Source organism: Capsicum annuum, chromosome 4, assembly GCF_002878395.1.
Source record: "Capsicum annuum cultivar UCD-10X-F1 chromosome 4, UCD10Xv1.1, whole genome shotgun sequence".
Lineage (NCBI taxonomy): Eukaryota > Viridiplantae > Streptophyta > Magnoliopsida > Solanales > Solanaceae > Capsicum > Capsicum annuum.
Genome location: NC_061114.1, coordinates 143,130,326 through 143,136,611, shown reverse-complemented (window position 1 = coordinate 143,136,611; position 6,286 = coordinate 143,130,326). Strand labels below are relative to the sequence as shown.

The 6,286-nt window shown below is 32.7% G+C and overlaps 1 long non-coding RNA gene across 1 annotated transcript; it reads left to right on the top strand.

Annotated features, from left to right (window-relative positions):
- Positions 1-688: 688 nt before the first annotated feature.
- Positions 689-4,030, top strand: LOC107867938. The gene is made up of 2 exons (XR_001673457.2): positions 689-1,291; positions 3,772-4,030. It is a non-coding gene; the product is annotated as an uncharacterized LOC107867938 (long non-coding RNA).
- Positions 4,031-6,286: the final 2,256 nt, after the last annotated feature.

The following is a 6,286-nucleotide window of genomic DNA, read 5'->3' as shown; positions in this document are numbered from 1 at the left end:
ATAATTTTAGGATAACAAGAAGCATTAATAAAATTAATTTCAGTAGGAAAAGAGTGTTCGAACCAACAATAATCTAACTTTAATTTTTATTTCATTCGAACCCAACCTTTATTCTATAAGTTTCAGCCAAAAGTCTGAAAATTAGCCAGAAACTCAGTATAATTTCTATGCCCGCTCTGCCATTTCACTTCAACCGATGCAATTTAATCTGATCCATCGATTTATTTTAAATTCAAAGAATCCTAAAATTTTTTAGTTATTTTTATATATAGGTAGATATATATAATTTATTTTATTTTTTATTATCTATATATTTATTTTCTCCCTTTTCTCTTCTCTTTAAATTACGTTCGAACCATCCGATCAAGTATCGAACGAATTAGAAAAATAGTCATTTCAAATCAATCCTTCTTATATTTGTCTATGTATACAAACATTTTCCCTTTTATTTATTTTTTAAGGGGTAATCTCTTCAAGATCATCCGATCAAAATATCGAACGAATCAAAACCAGTTCAAAATCACCCGGCTAACACGAATTAATTGAGTCCATCAAAATTTCATGTCCAATGATCTCAAAAATTCTAATTATTTACTTATTTATTATATATATAATTTAGTTATTATTATTTTTATTTATTTATTAAATTTAGATCGTCCGATCAAATGATCGGACGACTCATATTTTAATCAGCAAAATCAGTCGATAATACGGTTTTTTTCCTCATGCCTACAGTGACCATCTCTCATCTCTTCTATCTTTTCAATTCAGAACACAACAACAATAATGGCCTCTCTTTCCTCTCATCTTCTCTTTCCTCCTTTCTTCTCTCTTCTCCTCCACCATCACCCTAGCCAACCATAGCGGACAAACCTCTAACTACTACTGCACAACCATCTCCTGCACTCTAAAAATCTATACAACAGTGAAAATCAGCACAAAATCATGGATAAGAGTTGAAAAATCTTTCATTCCATCATGATAGTTGTCGAAAAATGGAGACTTGGATTTGAATTTCAAAATCCTATCTCAATTTTCTTTAATTTTGGCTTCAAATCCAAAATTTTGAGTCCGGAATTAGCCTATAAATAGGGTGTTCTTCAACCCTAGACAATAAGTTGAAAAATTAGGAGAAAGGGCAGTGGAGGAACAAGTGATAACAGAGAAAATGGAGGGTCTCAAAATTTGATAGATTTCTTTCAATATTAGTCTAAATTGGAAGTCCTCAGAGTAGATTTTATCGTCGAAAATTCTTACACGTTAAGGCTCCAGTTTTGCTGCCCTAGAAAAGGTATTGATTTTTTTCTTTCACCTCCTTCTTCCTTCGTTTGAGTTCATAAGATGGTGTTTAGTCCAGATTCTGTAAAATCTCACGTTGATGTGATTAAAATAAATGAGTTCTGATCAAACTCCAAGTTGTTGTTAATATCAAAGACTACGCCTAAATTTGGTTGTATATCAATTTTATGTTATTGTTAAATCTGAAATTGGTTTTGAAGGTGAGTGTTTAAGTTTTGATTCCATTAGTTCTGAAAATTGGATGTAAAATGCAAAGAATGTTGCTTTTGATGCTAGAAATTGATTCACGTATGAATATGCAATTTTTCTTGCTTATCGTTTGACTACGATGTTGTTTTTGGGAAAAGAAGTTCATTAATTTGGCTTCCCAATTTTTTTTTCTTTTGAATAAGTTAGTGCTTGGAAGCCTCGAAAATTGAGAAATTAGTCTTGTGGTTCACCGTTGCCTTCCCCTTTTCAGTCATGCTGATATTGTCGTTTGTTTAGCTTAAATGGTGTTATGGAAACTAATTTCCTGCTTGATGTCGATTTCTTATCACAATTCTATGAAAGGACCCCCTATTTCATGTTACTTTTAGCCAAGATATGAAGCCATCTAAATGATATTTTGCTTTCTCTGGCCATTTTAGGGACTGCCATGAATACCCCAAAATTATCGTGTTCATAAGCTTTGGGTTTGTTTAGTATCCATAACAAGGTTAAAAATTTGTCACTATAAGGGATTTCGTATACTCCTCGAATGTGCCTTAACTTGGAAAGAATCCTCCCATTTATGTGGAGTGTTAAGGTTTGGTTTGAGGACAGCTCTCTGTTTTGCTCGTTTTTCGAATCCGAAAAAAACCTTAGAGTATTCTGGTTGCTCACCATTTTTTAGTTTAGGTGTGAAACATTTTAAGATCAAAGGGGCTACTTTCTTCCATCGCCTTCGCATTAATTGCCTCGCAAGAAGTAGTTTCTTTTTAACTTTACTATTTGATTATGAATTTTCTTGAATCATTATGTTGTCCATGTTGTGCGGTGTCTTATACGAGTTAGACATTACTATGTGTCATGTCTGTTAAGATAGTTTCCAATGATTTGAAATTAGCAATATATGCATTACTTTTAAGGAAAAGGGGTTTTGTGAATACATGTGAAGGTAAAACGTATCCCACTTTAATTACGTGATTCTTATTCTAGCTTTATAATTCGCTGGTCCTGTTTGGTCTGGTGGTTATCCAATCTAGTTGATTTGTTCTGGTTACGAAAATATGAAATAAAAAATATCCTTTGATCGTTCACTTTGCTTACCCATGATTAAATGTCAGTCAAATGTTTACAACTTGTGGACCATCCTTGAGCAAGTTCTGCGAGGTTCATAGTTGGTGTCTGGTTGGTGGCTTGTGAAGATCAGCGTTGTGACCTTTTGGATGTTTCAAGATATAATAATAGACTTTGATTTCCTTGCTTTCCAGCTGTGCCCTTAATAGGCGTTCGCTGCCTCGGGTTTTGCATCCAAAGGGATCCAAGATGCTAAAAACTTTATGTATGGTGGTTGTTCATCATGAAGTCTTTGCGACCTTTTACTTGAATACTAGAACATGGCTTTAGTTGCTTAAAGTGTCTCGGTCCAGCTATGCGCCTAATTGAATTCTCAACCTATAATTTAACATGAAAAGAGGCTTCGAGAGTTTAAGATTTAAAATTTGATTCATACAAATTTTTGCAGGTTAATGCAACTTGGTTCTATCCGATGAACATGATCATAAGTTTTAACCAAGTATTTTATATTCTTTTTTGAAGTGTGTCATCTATTTTGTTTCTTTTGTTATTGTGTCATTAAATCAGCTTTAAGTCTTGAGTTCCAAGCCATAGTTACGCAACAGCTTATCCTTTCTCGCAAGCATCCACTTTTTGTTTCTTTGTTGGGTTTTGATTTTATTATTTGTGCGATTCAAGTTTGAAATTCTCCGAATTTGAGAGTCAACTCATGGTTGAGAAAATCCCAGTGAATTACTCTGCGAAGGGTTAATATCCTTCAAATTCCTAGAGATAATGTAGTCTTTTGAATGCTATTTTGTCCTCGTTTGATTTATTTTCTTAGGTGTGTGTTTAGAATCTGTGATTTTATTTATTATGAGACGAATTGAGATAAGTATTTGACAAAATAAACGTGCTTAAGAATTCCCAAAGGCATAGTAGTACTTTAGATTAATCAAATATGTGAACAATGGTACGATTTATCCCAAAATTCTGCTCACACTTGATTTGCCTAAGCCAAAAGCGCAATTTTTCTTGGTTTTATTTTAAAAAAAAACTGCTGCATGGTCTCACAAGGAAATAGTTAATTTTATTCCTACCCAATGCTCTCATTCAAAGCATATTTCCTCTCAATTGCACACAAATTTTTTATCTTATTAGTCACTAATCCTTATCTTATTTTTATTTTTCTAGTTACTTATCTTTATATTTTTTATTTCACATGTGAACCAGGAATCGGAGTTACACAATGAAACTCATTTTTTGACCCGAGATTTGGGTCAACCGCCACTACGATCACGAGAGCTTCGGAGTCGAGCAAATTAGAAGCCCAACTCATAAAATGGAGTCTAATCTCTTATCTTCTTTGAATTTAATTTATACTCGTCATGTTGAGTTTTAGGATGATACTAACTTTTGTTATTGAATTTTCTCTTTTTTTTTTAACAACTTTACTTAATTATTAAATTTATGTTATCTTGTTATTTGTCGATCCTTTAGAAGTAGTTTTAACATTCCGATGTTCGCAAATAACATGTGATTTCACTAAGAAAAATATATTTTATCATAATCGGATAATTCTTTTTGAAAAACTCATTACCGATATCTTAAATGAGATTCGCATAGCAACCTTCACATTTTTTAAAAATATAAAAAAGATAAATAAATAAAATTTTAGTTTTAACTTAATCAAGAAAGTTATCAAAACTTGAGATTTTCCCAAAGGAGTTTATTCATCAACTTTAACCCTTTTTTAGTGCATAACTCTAATGGTCAAGCTATATTTTATATCTTTAATGTTCGTTTGAGTTTTCAGATTCGCGAAAGATTAATATGAGGTGTTGTATATTCGTTCGCTACCACATACAAAGTACATCGCATTACTTTCATAACAACTATTTTACATCATATCTACTATTACCATTATTATTTACGCCATAGCATTTATCACTGTTTCAATTATTAATATTATTACTATTATTATTATTATTATTATTAATTTTATTAATACTACGGTTATTAAGATTATTGTTATCAGTGTCATTATCTCAATTTTGCTATGCTTATGTATTATATCATCACATTTTTCTTTTCGCTTACTTCTAATCTAAATCTTTTTTTTAGTTTCATAAATTAAGTAAAATTTTACATCTTTTTGCACTTTCAAATATATCTATATTCACATTTTGTCTTAAATTATTCCACGCCTTAAAATATTTTTATAAAGTTTATTTACCTATTCAATTTTATACATGTAAAAACAGTGAAGTTTTCCCTTTTATTTTATCCAAATCATTAAAACAAAAAAAGAAGAAGCTATTTTCATATTATAAGATATTCATGACATACATATATATGCGATGATTGCATTACTTCCTTGTACATGGTGGCAACACGTTTGTCATACCTTAAGTTTTCTTTCTTTTACAGAAAATAACAAGAAGAAAATAATGAGGAAAGTTTTCTTTTCACCATTTTCGCAAATAAATAAAGCAATGCTTTTTCCTAAATTAAATGTAAGGACTATCTTCGGATAGGCTTTAAGAAGTGCCTAACACCTTTCCCTCGAGTAACCAAAACCCTCACTCAGAATCTCAAAATATTTTCGATAGACTAAAACGGAGTTTTTACCATAAAAAAATATTCTTTTCCTAATTTCCTAAAAAGTTAGGTGGCGACTCTAAAAAAATAATTTTCCAAATCCCAAGAGTCACATTAAACACGTAGTCACCATACGTTGTGTGCTGTTTCGACCGACTCGAAATAGGGCATGACAAAACGGCGACTCCGCTGGGGATCTTTTGATCTTAGGTTTAGCCTTAACATGCTTAGTTTAGGATTTTTATACTTTGTTATATTATTTGCTTTACATATCTTTATATCATGCTCTGTGTGAAAGGACGCAAGCCAAATCCAAACTTGTGTTCCTTTTATGTTAGAACAACACTACTTGTTACTGCTTTATCCCTTGCATTTTCCTATCGACTCTTTGACCGTACACAATTCACACACTGTGGTTCACGCGGGGAGTGTATTTACACTCTCCCAAACCTTTTTTGTATTCCTTAGTTTCAGAGTTAGTGCAATTAGGTTAGTGCACCTTCTCGCAGTTATTCAGTCCCATTCTCAAATATTTAGGGAAAAATCTTACTCTAGAAATAGGTCATGTCGCATAAACCTTAGGTGTGATGGTCTAAGGCATCGTTATTGCAATTAGGAAACCACTCTTTTATCAAAGGTTACCAACTTGTCGACATATTTTTCTGTGATGATTGATGTTGATGATCTACACTAAAACACATAATGGATTTGAGATAAACGACTTACTATACCTTCTTCTTTTTCCTACTAGATGAATATCAATCCAAATTTTCCAAACATCCAAATAGTCATCTCTGCCCCTGATAGCCTACAGAATTGGTGGGGAAATATCCGTGTGGCACATGGTGCGGAAGTTCGGGAACATTTGGGGGCTCTATTGTCATTAATGAGGGTTCAATCCAATAAGACCCTCATTACACTATTGACGGAGTTTAGGGACCCAAACACAGTGACCTTCAGGTTTTTGGACTTCGAAATCACCCCTACCCTGGAGAAAGTCAGTGAATTTGCTGAGCTGCCACTTCAAGAGAAGTTGCCGGTACTCCCGTCACCTGTAAGGAAGGAGGATTTCTTGAGCCTTTTGGGATTGGATATATTTTCTTCACTAAGGAACGTGGAGGATGGAAAAGTAAAACTATATTACCTT